The 17,973-nt window shown below is 43.6% G+C and overlaps 1 protein-coding gene across 1 annotated transcript in view; it reads right to left on the reverse strand.

The window, feature by feature from the left end:
- LOC145358034 (alpha-taxilin-like) overlaps nt 1–11,500 on the reverse strand; it is a 95,032-nt gene extending 83,532 nt beyond the window's left edge. The window contains exon 1 of the mRNA XM_080211741.1: nt 11,390–11,500. The gene's annotated coding sequence lies outside the window, so the exon portion shown is untranslated. The remainder of the gene's footprint in view (nt 1–11,389) is intronic.
- Nucleotides 11,501–17,973: the final 6,473 nt, after the last annotated feature.

Raw genomic sequence — 17,973 nt, forward strand, 5'->3', positions numbered from 1 at the left:
GAACACGGCATCTCAGATTTGATATTATGCGAAGAGGACTAGTTAATTAATAATCTTGGCGCACAGGGCCCTTTAAGGGACCATGACCATGAAAACAGGATACTTCATTAAAATGGAAAGCGAAGAAGTCCGATCAAAAATTAGCGTCCTAAATCCAAACAAAGGCAACTACGAGTGCTTGATTTACGAGCTGGTGAAAATATATTGGAGAACTTAATTAAAAGGCATAATGAACTAATGTATGCACTGCAACAGTCATGCATTCCTTTCTGTTCAAAAATACATGTGTCATAACCATGGCCAGCAAAAGAAACTAAGGATAGTTTTATATCCAAAGAGGAGTCATATAAAGTTGTTAGAAAAAGTAGCAAGCCTGAGGATTGGGAGCAGTTCAGAATTTAGCAAAGGAGGATAAGGAGATTGATTAAGAGGGGAAAAATAGAGTACAAGAGAAAGCATGGAAGTAACAAAAGAGAACTGCAAATGACTAAGTAAAAAGATTAGTGAAGCTATTCCAGATTGGGAGAATTTATAATGGAGAACAAAAGTGGCAGAACAATTAAATTACTTTTGTTCTGTATTCAAGGAGGAAGACAAATACTATCCTAGAGATGCTAGGTTACCAAAAGTCTAATATTACATAATCCAAGTCAGAAAGGTATTTCATGAAGTCAGCCTAGACCACAAGTTTTGCATTTTGAATTTTGCTAGAATATGATTCAAACAACCCACAATGGAGCTTTTATCAAAGATTATCTAAAAATACAGTCAACACAAAGAAAATCAGCAATAACTTTTACCAATTAGAAACAAGAAAAAAACAACCATAATATTGTATAAACTTTAACAACTAAACACACTGCTCCCATTCAACAAACATGCACCTGCCACAAGTTTAGCCCAGAAAATAAGAATGCTCACGTGATTTTGGAACTTAGCTCTTTGAAACTGACTTCCCAGCTTTGTAACTTCCAGCAGTCCTCAAGGTAGAGATAAAGCCACTGCTGGTCTCTAGCTTTTAGCTAGCAAACCACTGCAAGAGACAGAGGCAATCCTTACCTCTAGTTACTAGTTAGCAAACTATTATTACTAGGGGGCACAGGTTTAAGGTGCGAGGGGCAAGATTTAAAGGAAATGTACGAGGCAAGTCTTTTTTTTACAAATAGGGTGATGGGTGCCTGGAACTCGCTGCCGTGGGGAGATAGTGAACGCAGATATGATAGTGACTTTTAAGATGCGTCTTGACAAATATATGAATAGGGTGAGAACAGAGGGATATGGTTCCCGGAAGGTAGGGGGTTTTAGTTCAGTCAGGCAGCACAGTCAGTGCAGGCTTGGAGGGCTGAAGGGCCTGTTCCTGTGCTGTAATTTTTTTTGTTCAAACCATCAACAGCAGAATTTTCACTCCAGCAACAAGCTAGAAAACTTCCTTCCTGTCTGCTGTCCAACCAAACAGCTTCTACTAGAACAGCAGCCAAACTTCAAGTAAAAGAACTCACCACCTGACCTGTCAATCATTCTCCCCCCTAACAATTCAAAAAGGTCAACCTTGTAAAGCTCCAGGACATAATATGTGACCCAGGTTAAAAATAAACAAAATCCCATTTAAACCATTCAAGCTGCAATAAAAGGACACCTAATCAGGCAGCTTGGTACAAAAACAAAAACAAAAGGCTTGGTTACAAACTGCAGAGAACGTGATGTAAAAAATACATTTCTTAAAGGAACAATAGTGTCACAAGCAAGATGGAGGAATTGAAGAAAATTACAAGAAAAACAGCGCTGACAAAGGGTCACCCAGACTTGAAACATTGGCTCTATTCTCTCCCCACAGATGCTGTCAAACCTGCTGAGATTTTTCTATTTTTGTTTTAGATTCCAGCATCCGCAGTATTTTGCTTTTAATGAGAAAAAACAGGATTGGAAAAATAAGTCGATAAGTTCCGAGGTTCTGATAATCTACATCCCAGGGTATTAAAGAGAGCAGCCATGGAAACCATGGATGGGTTGGTTGTTACCTTTTAAAATTCTGTAGATTCTGGAACAGTGGCAACACAGCAATAAAGGTTCACAGCAGGGAAACAGGCCCTTCAGCCCAACTTGTTCATACTGCCCAGTTTTTAACCACTAAGCTAGTCTCAATTGCCCACACTTCGCTCATATCCCTCTATATCCATTTTACCCATGCAACTGTCTAAATGCTTTTTAAAAAACACAAAATTGTATCTGCCCCTCTACTGCGTCTGGCAGCTCGTTCCAGACACTCACCATCCTCTGAAAAAAATCATCTCCTGTGGATCCATACGTAGATGGCCTTGTTGATCCATAAGAGGCCCTACTCTCTCCCTAGTTCTTCTTTTGCTGTTTACATATTGATAGAGTTTTTCGGTTCTCCTTTGCCTCATCTACCAAAGCAATCTCATGTTTTCTTTTTGCCTTCCTGATTTCTCTCAACTCTACTCCAACAACTTCTTTACTCTTCAAGGGAGCCACATGACTCCAGCTGCCTATTCATATGTCTCCTTATTTTAGACCAGGGCCTCAATATTCCAAATCATCCAGAGTTCTCTACTTCACTCAAAATGGAATGTGCTCACCCTGAACCCTGGTTAACACATTTTTGAAAACCTCCCACTTACCAGACATTTCTTTGCCTGCCCACAGGCTCCCCCAATTAATTTTTGAAACTTCTTGTCTGATCCCACCAAATTTGGCCTTGCCCCAACTTAGAATTTTAACTTTTGGGCCAGACCTATCATTCTCCATTGCCATCTCAAAATTAACGGAATTATGATCACTGGTTCCAAGGTAATCTCTCAATAACACTTCTGTCACCTGCCCTTCCTTACTGTCCCCTCTCTAGTCAGGCCATCCACATACTGATTGAGAAATTCCTCCTGAACACACAACAAATTTCTCTCCATCCAAGCCCCCCATGCTATAGCTGTGCCAGTTAATCTTGGGAAAGTTAAAGTCCCCTACTAATACCATCCTATTTTTCTTGCAAATATACATACACAGATTGGAGGATGGCAAATTCACCTTGCTATTTAAAGAGCAAGTGAGAAAGAGGCAAAACAAGGGACTACAGACTAATAGGTTAGAGTCTATTTACTGATGTTAGAGCTTATTATAAATATGATAACTGGACACTAAGAAAATATTAAACAGATGAGGCAACAGCAATATTGATTTATGAAAGGCAAATCACATTTGAAAAACCTAGAAATTTGAGGACAACTAAAATATTAGATAAGGGTGAACCAGTGGATGTGATGCATTGGATTTTTATAAATCATTTGATAAAGTCCCAAATAAAACATTAATGTGCAGAATTAAAGTACATAGGAATTGGGGGTAATATATTGTTATGGATTGAGAATGGGTTTGCAGACAGGAAGAGTAGGAATAAATGGGTCTTTTCCAAAATGGCAGACTGTGGCAATGGCAGGATTGGGTCCCTGCAGGGATCTGTGCTCAGGATCTAACTACTCACAATATGCATCAATGATTTGGATATGGGAAATCGAATATAATATTTCCAAGTTTGCTGACATGGTGGGAATGAGAGCGGTGAGGAGGATTGAAAAGGCTTCAGGTGATCTAAACATGTTGACTGATAGCTCAAATGTGTAGCAGATGCAGTAGAACATGGATAAATGTGAAGTTATCTGCTTTAAATGGAAAACAATTAGCAGACTATTACTGAGGGAGAGATTGTCATCACAGCAATTCGCCAGATTGTCTCTTTTCCGTACACCATTTCATCACTGTTTGAAATCCGACCCATCAGCCAAAGCTTACTGAATTATGGTCACTGTTCCCAGACTGCTCCCCTGTTGAAACAACTACCCAGCTAGACTCATTCCCCAATATCAGGTACAGTACAGCCCCCTCCCTAGTTGGGCTATCTACATACTGTTTCAAGTCGTCCTCCTGGATGCTTCTTACAAACTCTGCCCCTCTACACCCTTAGCACTAAGTGAGTCCCAGTCAACAAAGGGAAGTTAAAATCTCCCACCACAACAACTGTTACTTTTACACCATGCCAAAAGCTGCCCACATATCTGTTCCTCTATCTCCTATTGGAAGGCTTTTGGTCAACATTGTGATTACGCCCTTATTCCTAAGCTCTATCCATATTGCCTCACTGTGTGAGCCCTTCGAGGTGTCCTTCCATAGTACAGCTGTGATATTCTTAACCAGCAATGCAACTCCCCAATCCCTTTTACATCCCCCTCTATCCCACCTGAAAAATCTGTATCCTGGAATATTAAGCTGCCAATCCTGTCCTTCCCTTAGCCAAGTGTCTGTAATGGCAACAATATCATAGTCCCAAGTTCTAATCCAAGTTCTAAGTTCATCTGCCTTACCTGTTACACTTCTCGCATTTAAACAAAGTGTCATATGTTGGCATCAGGGAGGCAACATACCATCACAGTGAGAATATAAAAGCCACGAGGTTTATGTATAGTTTTGTACTCTCACGCTGTGAACATGCTGTCCTGCACATAAGCAGAAGTGCAATTAATCACACTTTGTAGTCTAGCTGTACCTGGTACCAAGTGTTTTAACTGTCATGTAAGGATTTGTTGCGATAAAAGTCTGTACAGGTTTGACTGGTTTTCAGAACATGAACTGTGCATGCAGCTATACTACCGCTCTATTGGTGTAAAAGAGTCAGGGACAAGTTGTAATAGGCTAATGCTCTGGAAGCCCGTCTACAGACTGGGATAAATGTTTGGAAAAAGCAGAACAAAGAAGCTGGATTTGCCTGGGTGTGCGGGACCATTAATGCCTGCCCACCTTAAGGGAAACTAGCTCCAACGTTGTAAAAGAATAAAAGGTATAAATTTTCTATGATGTGGGTATGCCGGCGTTGGACTGGCGTAAACACAGTAAAAAGTCTGACAACACCAGAACTCTCCATTCACCTGACGAAGGGGCTAACCCCGAAAGCTTGTGAGTATATTATCAAATAAATAGGTTGGACTAAAACCTGGTGTTGTCAGACTTTTTACATAAATTTTCTATCCAGAGTTCACTTGATTATTGTCAAACCAAGCCAAATGTAGTCCGCCAAACCTTGGAAATTGTCAATGGAGTCTCTTTCACGACGACAGAAACGCCTATCTGTACCCCTAACTGTAGAATCCCCTATAATTATTGCTCTAGTGCTCTTTGTCCCTCCCTGCTCAACAACACAGCCAGCCGTGATGCCACTGCTCTGGCTGCTGCCCCGATAGCCCATCTCCCCCAAAAGTATCCAAAATGGTATATTTGTTAGAGAGGGGGCTGACCACAGGACCCTGCACTGACTGCCTGCCCCATCTAGTGGTCACCCATAGAACCCTATAGTGCAGAAAGAGGCCCTTCGGCCCATCGAGTCTGCACCAAACACAATCCCACCCAGGCCCTACCCCCATATCCCTGCATATTTTACCCACTAATCCCTCTCACCTCCACTACCCTGGACACTAAGGGGCAATTTCTTAGCATGACCAATCAACCTAACCAGCACATCTTTGGACTGTGGGAGGAAACCAGAGTACCCGGAGGAAACCCACGCAGACACGAGGAGAATGTGCAAACTCCACACAGACAGTGACCTGAGCCGGGAATCAAACCCAGGACCCTGGAGCTGTGAAGCAGCAGTGCTAACCACTGTGCTACCATGCCGCTCATCTATCTGCCTGCATCTCAGGTGTGACCACGTCTCTAAAGTTCCTTTCTATGACACTTTCTGCCACTCTCATACTCCTAAGTGCATCCAACTGCTGCTCCAACCTATCCATGTGTTCTGTAAGGAGCTACAATTGGATGCACTTCCTGCAGATGTAGTCATCCGAGACGCAGGAACCATCGTGGACCTCTCACATCTCAGAAGTGCAACACTTAACCCCACTGACCGACATTTCTATCACCAATTAAATTATTTAAGAAAACTTATTAAACTCTTACCTTCACTTATCACTGCAGATACCCAAGGTCTTTATATCACTTACCTTCCCAAGATGCTCTCTGGATCTCTCCCTGAAGATTAACAGTTACAATGCAAGAAGAAAACAAAAAAAAACTCTAAACCGAATTACCAAACTGCTCCAAATTACCAAGTTTCAATCCCACTCTGACTGCCTCGTTCAGGCTGTCTCCCACTTCGCAAAGCTTATTGCAAAAAAAGGTCATCTTTTCTTGTTTAGTAATTTTTTAAAAAAAAGTCCATCAGCAGGCTTTGTGACCTTCTTCAGTAGTTGCCTTCCATGTTTCCAAATAAAAAATAAAAATTTGGGTCTATCAAGTCAGGTTCCACCCTGGGATCTAATTTGTCCAATAGTATCAGGCTGGGACCATAACAGCCTGAAAGTCAACTTTTGAGCCAAAATTTCCAGGTTAAAAAGTGCCAACTTAAACATGAGTAATATTTTCAAGGAGTTGAAATCCAGTAATGTTCTTGAATATGATACCAGCCTTCAGGATTTTCATTTCACTGTTGTTTTGCAGCTGGGCCAACAGAACGTGTCACCTGCCTGCCGCATGTGAGAGCAATTTGCCTCTGGGAATGGAATACTCTCCTGAGTCTTGGCTCACAGTCAGAGCACAAGAGAGAAACTGAGGAACAAAACAACTGATGAAAGAGATTCAGTCTGCAGAAGATGCAGTGTTAAGGAGAGTCAGGAAGAGGGAGAGAGTCGGCAAGTGGATGGTAACAAGCCGTGGATAACAAAGGAGGTGAAGGAAAGTGTTAAATTAAAAGCAGAGGCGTTTAGAGTAGCTAAGAGTAGTGGGCGAGAAGAGGATTGGGAGAGGTTTAAATGTCAACAAAGATTGACAAAGAAGTTGATAAAGAAGGGTAGGAGAAACTATGAAGCTGGGCTAGCGCTTGATATAAAAAAGGATAGCAAGAGTTTTTATAAATATATAAAAAGGAAGAGGCTGGCTAGGGTGAACGTTGGTCCCTTAGAGGATGAGAAGGGGGACTCAGTGGTAGGGGATGGGGATATGGCTGAGGTCTTAAATAACTTTTTTGTTTCTGTCTTCACGGAGGAGGACGTGAATAATTTGCCAGGTGTTAGAGATGGAAAGGTGGTAGGACTAGAGGGTCTTAAATGACATTACTGTTACTAGAGAGGCAGTGCTCGACAGACTGGAGGGGCTGACTGTGGACAAGTCGCCAGGACCGGATGGAATGCATCTGAGGGTTCTGAAAGAAATGGCGGAGGTGATAGTGGATGCCTTGGTGGTTATTTTCCAGATGTTGCTGGATTCCGGGGAAGTGCCAGAAGATTGGAAAACGGCTAATGTTACGCCGTTGTTTAAGAAGGGTGCCAGGCAAAAGGCAGGGAATTATAGGCCGGTTAGTTTAACGTCGGTTGTAGGTAAAATGTTAGAATCTGTCATCAAGGAGGAAATAGCGAGGCATCTTGAGAGAAAGTGCTTGATAGAGCAGACGCAGCACGGTTTCGTTAAAGGGAAGTCGTGTCTGACAAATTTACTGGAGTTCTATGAGGATGTGGCGAGGGCGGTGGATAGAGGAGAGCCGGTGGATGTGGTCTTTCTTGATTTTCAGAAGGCGTTTGACAAGGTACCTCACAAGAGGTTATTGCAGAAGGTCAGGGGACATGGAGTTGGGGGTAGGGTGTTAGCGTGGATAGAGGATTGGTTGTCAAATAGGAGGCAGAGAGTGGGGGTCAATGGGCGCTATTCGGATTGGCGGATGGTGACTAGTGGAGTGCCCCAGGGGTCGGTGCTGGGGCCTCAGCTATTTACCATTTATATAGATGATCTGGAGGAGGGAACCAAGTGTAGGGTGTCGAAATTTGCTGATGACACCAAGATTGGTGGAACGGCAAATTGTGCAGAGGGTGTGGAGAGTCTGCAGAAGGATCTAGATAGGCTGGGCGAATGGGCCAGGAACTGGCAAATGGAATTTAATGTTGGCAAGTGCGAGGTGGTCCACTTTGGTAGGAATAATGGTAGGAAGGACTATTACTTAAGTGGCAAAAAACTGCAGCAGGCGACGGTGCAGAGGGACCTCGGGGTCCTTGTGCATGAGTCGCAAAAACCCAGCTTGCAGGTGCAGCAGGTGGTCAGGAAGGCGAATGGGATGCTGGCCTTCATAGCGAGGGGGATTGAATATAAAAGTAGGGAGGTCTTGCTGCGGCTGTACAGGGCATTGGTGAGGCCGCAGCTGGAGTACTGTGTGCAGTTTTGGGCTCCGCACTTACGCAAGGATATTTTGGCCTTGGAGGGAGTGCAGAGGAGGTTTACTAGGCTGATGCCGGAGTTGAGGGGGTTGAGCTATGAGGAGAGGCTGAATAAACTAGGCTTGTACTCGTTAGAGTTTAGAAGAATGAGGGGAGATCTCATTGAGACGTATAAGATGATGAATGGGATGGATAGGATAGAGGTGGAGAGACTCTTCCCGCTCAGAAAGAACAGGAGGACTAGGGGGCACAGCCTCAAGATAAAGGGGGGGGCGTTTAGAATGGAGTTGAGGAGGAACTTCTTCACTCAAAGGGTGGTGAATCTCTGGAATTCTCTGCCCGTTGAAGTGGTGGAGGCTGCCTCGCTAAATATTTTTAAGACGCGGGTTGATGGGTTTTTGATAAGCAAGGGGATTAAGGGTTATGGGGAGAGGGCGGGAATGTGGAACTGAGCCACGACAGATCAGCCATGATCTTATTGAATGGCAGGGCAGGCTCGAAGGGCTAGATGGCCTACTCCTGCTCCTATTTCTTATGTTCTTATGTAACCTGAAAGTGTTAGGATTTTTTGATCAAAAGTCAGCGATTGACCTATACACAAGATTGAATATTTCTAAGTAACGTAACCCTAACCTAGCTGCAAAACTATATTAATTCTGATTTATTAAAGCAAAAATTCTGACCTTGGAATTATACGTCAGCAAAAACCATCTACTACAGACGATGGATTAAGAGATAAAGTAAAACAAGCATGTTTAAAAACAGCCACTTTTAAACCATAATACAGCCACAGGGTTCAGGTTGTAAAAAAAACAACTTCAAGATTTCTTTATTGCAGTTCAGGACACTTTCAAAATCCCTTTGATCCCTCCCAACTATGCAGTAATCCATATGCATTATATGTCCATGCGCACACTAGGGTGATAAAAATATTGGAAAGAAAACCTTGTAAGAAATATAAATTATGTAAATCCTACTGTGATTTACAAACTCTGAAATGTGAACTGGATATTAAACAAATATTCCAAATCAGGAATAAAGATTTAAAACTTTTTATCAAACACTAATAAGCAAAGGGACTTAGCAAAAATATTTTAAGCAAATTGGCAATTAAAATGAGTATTGTAGAAATAAAGACTGAAATTATCTAGCTATTCATCATATGCAATGACAACTTTAAAGCCAGAAAGACTGAGCCACAGCTGACACCCAGAGAATTAAGAATGGATAGGCATTCTGAAGTTTTTCTAGATTGGCTGGGGAACCTAGAACATAGGGGCACAATCTCAGTATAACAGCACGATCATTGATGATTGAGATGAGAAGGAATTTCTTCAAAGGGTTGTAAATTATTAGACTGTGCTAGGTGTGCCTCAGGGATTGGTGCTGGGTCCTCAGCTATGTAATTTGTATTAATGATTTTGATAAGAATATAGGAGGCATGGTTAGTAAATTTGCAGTTGACACCAAGATTGGTGGCATAGTGGATAGTGAAGAAGGTTATCTAGGATTGCAATGGGATCTTGATCAATTGGGCCAGTGGGCTGATGAATAGCAGATAGGGTTTAATTTGGATAAATGCAACATGATGCATTTTGGTAAACTGAACTAGGGCAGGACTTACTCAGTTAATGGTAGGATGTTGGGGAGAGTTACAGAACAAAGATCTAGGGGCACAGGTTCATAGTTCCTTGTAAGTGGAGTCACAGGTGCACGGAGTAGTGAAGAAGGCATTCAACATGCTTGGTTTCATTAGTCAGAACATCAAATACAGGAGTTGGGGCATCTTGTTGAAGTTGTACAAGACATTGGTAAGGCCACACTTGGAATACTGTGTACAGTTCTGGTCACCCTATTAAAGGAAGGATATCATTAAACTAGCAAGAGTGTAGAAAAACCTTACTAGAACGCTACAGACACCTGATGGTTTAAGCCACGAGGAGAGGCTGGATAGATTAGGTCTTTTTTCCTAGAGCATAAAGAGGCTTAGGAGTGATAATACAGAGGTCTATAAAACAATGAGGGGCGTACATCAACTAGATAGTCAACATTTTTTCCCAAAGGTAGGAGAGTCTAAAATTACAGGGCATAGTTTGAGGACAGATACTAAAGTGTCCAGAGGGACAATTTTTTTCACAAACAGGCTGGTGTCTGGAACAAGCTGCCACAGGTTCTGGTCACGGTGGGTACAAATTTAGCTTCTGAAAAGCATTTGGACAGTTACATGGGTAAGATGGGTACAGAAAGATATGGGTCAAATGGGGGCAATTGGGACTAGCTTAGTGGTAAAAACTGGGTGGTATGAATAAGTTGGGCTGAAGGGCCTGTTTCCATGCTGTAAACCTCAATGACTACTCTCCAGACAATTAAGGATGCTCCATTATTGAATATATTTAAGGATGACAGATTTTTGATATCTCGGAATCAAAGGATATAGGAAGCAGGTAGGAACGTGGAATTAAACATCAGCAGTATCACGTTAAAGATAGAGGAACCACAACGGACTGTGCGGTCTACTACTGCTCCCGACTCTTGTAATTAATTTTGATAGTTGGAGTATTTATGCATACAAATGTACGAAATAACAAAAGTAGGCCATATGACCCCTCAAGCCTGCTCTATTATTTAGAAAGATCACGGCTGATTTGACAGTTTTGGGCTCCACATTCCCACCTCTCCCAATAACCTTTGATTCACTTGCCTAACAAGAATCTCTCTTTGTAATATAAAAACAAATTACTATGGATGCTAGAAATCTGAAATGAAAACAGAAAATGCTGGAAACATTCAGCAGGTCTGGCAGCATCTGTGGAGAATCAGAGTGCAGTCCAATATGGAACAGTTAAAAACTACTTACTGGAAAACAGCACATTAATCATATTACGCAAAATGCTTTTGGAGCAATCCAGAATAGTTCCATTTTGCTCCTGACCAAAGGGCTAGAGGGGAAAATAAAACTGATCGTCAAATCGTAAACATTTTAACGATAAAACTCAGCAATTTTTTACCAGCTAATGAATAACTGCAGGGCCGGGCTGATCTGTACAAACCCCGAGCAGATTCATGAGCAAACCGGCAGGAGGGAGAATTGTGACGGCGACATTGCGCAACAAACATCAACCCAGCTTCATGGGCCCGGCCCCGGGGCCAGCACCGACGGCCAAGGCCGCCGGACATTCACTCACCGCGGACACGGAGCACACACAGCTCGGTCTATTGCTGCCTCTCAGCGCAGTTTCCAGCGACGCGGCCACTCGATCCCTTCGCTCTCGACTCGCCCAAAATTCCAGCTCCTTTCCGACACTAACCGGAAGTACCTTTACGTTCTTCCGTTGGCACGCTGCCGCCCACCGTCTGACGTCAGGCCGAACAACCAAACGGATTGGAGAAGCCCAAACTTCCGGTCTGCGGCGGAAATGATGCCGTGGGGAGTTGTGGGTGTAAGAAGTCTGGCAACACCAGGTTAAAGTCCGACAGGTTTATCTGGTCGGCGACGCCACGAGCTTTCAGAGCGCTGCTCCTTCATCAGGTGAGTGGGGAGTTCTGATCACAAACAGGGCATATAAAGACACAGAGTTTACAAAATACTGAATACAATGCGAGTCTTTACAGCGAATCAGGTCTTAACGATGCAGACAATGTGAGTGGAGAGAGCATTAAGCACAGGTTGACGAGATGTGTATTGTCTCCAGCAGGGACAATTAGTGAGGTTTTGCAAACCCAGGCAAGTCATGGGGGTTACAGATAGTGTGACATGAACCCAAGATCCCTGTTGAGACCGTCCTCATGTGTGTGGAACTTGGCTATCAGTCTCTGTTCAGCGACTCTGCGCTGTCGTGTGTCGTGAAGGCCGCCTTGGAGAATGCTTACCCGAAGATCAGAGGCCGAATGCCCGTAACTGCTGAAGTGTTCGCCAGCAGGAGGGGAACAGTCTTGCCTGGTGATTGTCGAACGGTGTTCATTCATCGGTTGTCATAGCGACTGCATGGTCTCCCAGGTGTACCATGCCTCGGGACATCCTTTCCTGCAGTGTGTCAGGTAGACAACATTGGCCAAGTTGCAAGAGCATGTACTGTGTACCTGGTGGATGGTGTTTTTATGTGAGATGATGGCATCCATGTTGATGATCTGGTACATCTTGCAGAGATTTCTGTAGCAGGGTTGTGTGGTGGCATGGTCACTGTTCTCCTGAAGGCTGGGTAGTTTGCTACAGACAATGGTCTGTTTGAGGTTGTGCAGTTGTTTAAAGGCAAGAAGAACAAAGAACAACACAGCACAGGAAACAGGCCTTTTGGCCCAACAACCCTGCACCGTCATTTTAACATTCAGTGAACGCCTCATTCCAATCCTTCTTCTACCTATGACTTTTGCCTACGCCTTTAGGACTCCACAATAAAGGTGTACAAATTTAGAGAATTATATGTGTGCCAGATTGAGGGAGATCTAATTTAGGGACAATTTGTTAACACCAGTCAGCCTAAAAGCACATTTTTAGGGTGTGGGAGGAAACCGGAGCACCCAGAGAAAACCCATGCAAGCACAGGGAGAATGTGCAAACTCCCACAGACACCGACCCAAGTCGGAGATCCAACCCAGGTCCATGTATCTGCACAGCAAACAGTGATAGTCACTGAGCTGTCATGTTGCCAGTCAGCTGGTCCAGTTTAAGCGTACACTAACGACATGAAGCACTAGGCAACTCTTGAAGCAACATCCAAGAGCAGCCCTCGCACGACCCGCCATGTGTGGGGATGTAATAATATATTATAATATAATAACATTATAGAGGGATGGAGGTGTCTGTTGCGATCCTCCTCATCTGAGCAGATCCTGTGTATATGGAGGGCTTGTCCTTAGGGGATGGCTTCTTTAACGTGTTTAAGGTGGAAGCTAGAGAAGTGGAGCATTGTGAGGTTATCTGTGGCTTGCGGTATAGTGAAGTGCTGAGGTGACTGTCCTTGGTGGGTCCAAGAATGCAACCGATTCCAGAGAGACACCTCCAGACGCTGAAAGATACCCTCATAAGAACAGGATATGGCGCTCGACTCATCGATCGACAGTTCCGACGCACCACAGCAAAAAACTGCACCGACTTCCTCAGAAGACAGACATGGGACATGGTGGACAGAGTACTCTTCGTCATCCAGTACTTCCCTAGAGTGTAGAAGCTACAACATCTTCTCCAGAGCTTCACTGATGAAGACAAACATCTCGCCAAGGCCATCCCCACACCCCCACTTCTTGCCTTCAAACAACCGCAGAACCTCAAACAGACTATTGTCCACAGCAAACTACCCAGCCTTCAGGAGAACATGACAGCGCAGAGTCACTGAGCAGAGACTGATAGCCAAGTTCCATACACATGAGGACGGTCTCAACCGGGATGTTGGGTTCATGTCACACTAACTGTAAGCCTTATGACTTGCCTGGGCTTGCAAAATCCCACTAACTGCCCTGTCTGGAGATAATACACACCTCTTTAACCTGAGCTCTCTCCATTCATATTGTCTGTACCTTTGAGACTTGATTACCTGTAAGGACTCGCATTCCAACCATTATTTTGTAAATTGAGTTTGTGTCTTTATATCCCCTGTTTGTGAATAGAACTTCCACTCACCTGATGAAAGAGCAGCAAGGGCTCTGAAAGCTAGTGGCTTTTGCTACCAAATAAATCTGTTGGACTTTAACCTGGTATTGTGAGACTTCTTACTGTGTTTACCCCAGTCCAACGCCGGCAGCTCCACACCATGGGCTTTACATTCCCAGAATGCCCTGCAGCAAATAGGCAGAGGTCTGGTTGCGTATTTCTGTTTGGGGTTTCTGTCATCGATCCGGCTGCTGAGGTTTATTTTTTATTTCAAAAATTCATTGAGTTGGACATCACAAACTATAGAATATAACCAGAGAATCCTTACTGTGCAGAAAGAGGCCACTGGCCTATGGAGCCTGCACCGACTGTTCGCTTGAGGAAGAGTCACCCTGACTGGGCTGGACGCGTTGCCTCTTCTCCCTCACAAGAGCTGCTGGGATTCTGCAGCATTTTCTGTTTTGGGTTCAGATTCCAGCATACGCAGTGATTTGCTTTTACCCACCTATTCTCATAACATCCGGCATCGAACATGGTCAATCCACCCCAACCAGCGTGTCTTCGAACAGTGGGAGAAAACAGGGGCACCCAGTGGAAACCCATGCAGACACGGGAGAACGTGCAGACTCCAGGCAGACAGTAACCCAAGCCGGGAATCGAACCTGAGTCTCTGATGCTGTGGCGCAGCAGTACTAACCACTGTGCCACCCCTAATGTTGGCCACAAAAAAAACAAAATACTGCAGATGCTGGAGATAAACTAATTACAGAGAGAGGTAGAGTTAATGCTTTGAGTCCCTGTGACTTCTTCAGAATAAATGTTGGCCTATTCAGCCCATCATGGCCGTGCTAGATCTTTGAAACAACCCTCCAATTACTAAGCATCAAATTCTTCACAATCCTGCATATTGCCCTGATTTTTCCTCGTAGTCCTGGACATTTTCTTATTCTCTTTTTCCCTATAATTCTCCATGTTCATGTTCAAGGAAGATTGTGGGAAGCCACCTTTGTGAGCCACTGCATAATATCAAGGCAGTATTTAACAGGATTAGAGAGGAACGCCAGGATACAGAAAATACTAGGAGGAACAGAAAGCACTTGTATAGAGAATAATAAATTAATATGTTAAGTTGGAATAAGGGAGAATGTCAAAATCATGGTTACAATGCATGTATGTGAATGCACGGATTGTAGTAAATAAGGTTGGGAGTTACTGGGACAGATTGCATTGTGGAAATATGATGTTGTGGTGATAACAGAGACCTGGCTCAAGGAAGGACAGGAACAAGGGAAAGAGTAGGGCCTCTTAAGGATTACCAAGATCATCTATGTTTTGGACATAGCTGGATGCAACATTGCAGGCCGAAGGGCCTGTACTGTGCTGTACTGTTCTATGTTCAATGTGCGGATCCACAAGAGATGGGTGAGATCCTAAATGAATATTTCTCATCAGTATTCACTGTTGAGAAAAGCATGGATGTTAAGGCACTTGGGGAAATAAATAGTGATGTCTTGAGGAGTGTACATATTATAGAGAAGGAGGTGCTGGAAGTCTTAAAGTGTGTTAAGGTAGATAAATCCCCAAAATCTGATGAAGTGTATCCCAGAACATTGTGGGAGGCTAGGGAAGAAATTGCGGGTCCCCTAGCCGAGATATTTGAATCATCGATAGTCATGGTGAGCTGCCTGAAGATTGGTGGCAAATGTTTAATCTTTGTTTAAAAAGGGCTGCAGGGAAAAGCCTGGGAACTACAGGCCAGTGAGCCTCACATCTGTGGTAGGTAAATTTGTTGGAAGGTATTATGAGAGACAGGATCTACAGGCATTTAAAGATTCAACGACTGATTAGGAATAGTCAGCATGGCTTTGTGAGTGGAAAATCATGTCTCACAAATTTGATTGAGTTTTTTGAAGGAGTAACTAATAAGGTAAATGAGGGCAGTACAGTTGATGTTATCTACATGGACTTCCTGCATGATAGATTGTTGCATAAGGTTAAATCCCACGGGATCCAGGGTGAGGTATCTAAATGGATACAAAATTGGCTTCTTGACAGAAACCAGAGGGTGGTTGTAGAAAGTTGTTTTTCAAACTGGAGGCCTGTGACCAGCGGTGTGCCTCAGGGATCAGTGCTGGGTCCACTGTTATTTGTTATTTATATTAATGATTTGGATGAGAATATAAGTTTGCAGATGACACCAAGATTGGTGGCATGGTGGACAGTGAAGAAAGTTATCTCCAATTACAACGGGATCTTGATCAGTTGGGCCAGTGGGCTGACGAATGGCAGATGGCATTTAATTTAGATAAATGCAAGGTGATGCATTTTGGTAGATTGAACCAGGGCAGGACTGGCGTTCGGGAGAGTTAGAGAACAAAGAGATCTAGGGGTACATGTTCATAGCTCCTTGAAAGTGGAGTCACAGGTGGACAGAGTGGTGAAGAAGGCATTTGGCATGCTTAGTTTCATCGGTCAGAACATTGAATACAGGAGTTGGAATGTCTCTTTGAAGTTGTACAAGACATTGGTAAGGCCACACTTGGAATACTGTGGGCAATTCTGGTCACCTTATTATAGAAAGGATATAATTAAACTAGAAAGAGTACAGAAAAGATTTACTAGGACATTACCAGGGCTTGATGGATTGAGTTATAAGGAGAGGCTGGATAGACTGGGACTTCTTTTTCTGTAGCGTAGGAGGCTGAGGGTGACCTTATAGAGGTCTATAAAATAATAAGGGACACAGATCAGCTAGATAGTCAATACCTTTTCCCAAAGATAGGGAAGTCTAAAGCTAGAGGGCACCACCGTGCATCAGAATGATTGAAAAACGTGGTAGAAGAGAAAATGCCATGGCAGAAAGAAGACAGTTGTTTGCAGAAATGCGTAAGTACTTTACATGATGAGTGGCGTGTGGGAAATTGTGTATTGGTTAGCAATCAATATAAAGAACAATGGTTTTTTAAGGGGAGGAATTAAGTAGTGTCTTTTTAATGTGGTCTTCAGCACATTTGCATTATTCCATAGCAATTTCTTCAATAATTCATATTTGCCTTCGCCAATCTTATTTTCCTTTTTTAAAATGTTATTTTTTTTTGTCAGCTGGCAACTTGTCACCATTAAGAACCTGCAATTCGAGGTAGTAAGAAATCAAAACAGTCAGGAAGGCGAATGGGATGTTGGCCTTCATAGCGAGGGGGATTGAATATAAAAGTAGGGAGGTCTTGCTGCAGCTGTACAGGGCATTGGTGAGGCCGCAGCTGGAGTACTGTGTGCAGTTTTGGGCGCCGCACTTACGCAAGGATATTTTGGCCTTGGAGGGAGTGCAGAGGAGGTTTACTAGGCTGATGCCGGAGTTGAGGGGGTTGAGCTATGAGGAGAGGCTGAATAAACTAGGCTTGTACTCGTTAGAGTTTAGAAGAATGAGGGGAGATCTCATTGAGACATATAAGATGATGAATGGGATGGATAGGGTAGAGGTGGAGAGACTCTTCCTGCTCAGAAAAGACAGTAGGACTAGGGGGCACAGCCTCAAGATAAAGGGGGGTGCGGTTTAGAACGGAGTTGAGGAGGAACTTCTTCACTCAAAGGGTGGTGAATCTCTGGAATTCTCTGCCCGTTGAGGTGGTGGAGGCTGCCTCGCTAAATATTTTTAAGACGCGGGTTGATGGGTTTTTGATAAGCGAGGGGATTAAGGGTTACGGGGAGAGGGCGGGAATGTGGAACTGAGACACGACAGATCAGCCATGATTTTATTGAATGGTGGGGCAGGCTCGAAGGGCTAGATGGCCTACTCCTGCTCCTATTTCTTATGTTCTTATAAGTTTAAGGTGAGAGGGGAGAGATACAGAAGTGTTCAGAGGAGCAATTTTTTCACACAGAAAGTGGTGAATGTCTGGAACAAGCTGCCAGAGGTAGTATTAGAGGCGGGTACAATTTTGTCTTTTAAAAAGCATTTAGATAGTTACATGGGTACGATGGGTATAGAGGATATGGGCTAAATGCGGGCAATTGGGATTGGCTTAGGGGTTTAAAAAAATGTGCGGCATTGACAAGTTGGGCCAAAGGGCCTTGGATAGGTTTATGGACGAAAAGGGATTGGTTTAGGTTAGTGGGTCATTGTTTTGTAACTGGTCGGCGCAACATCGTGGGCCGAAGGGCCTGTTCTGCGCTGTAATGTTC

This window comes from Carcharhinus amblyrhynchos, chromosome 24 (assembly GCF_965287045.1).
Source record: "Carcharhinus amblyrhynchos chromosome 24, sCarAmb.v2.hapA, whole genome shotgun sequence".
Taxonomy (NCBI): domain Eukaryota; kingdom Metazoa; phylum Chordata; class Chondrichthyes; order Carcharhiniformes; family Carcharhinidae; genus Carcharhinus; species Carcharhinus amblyrhynchos.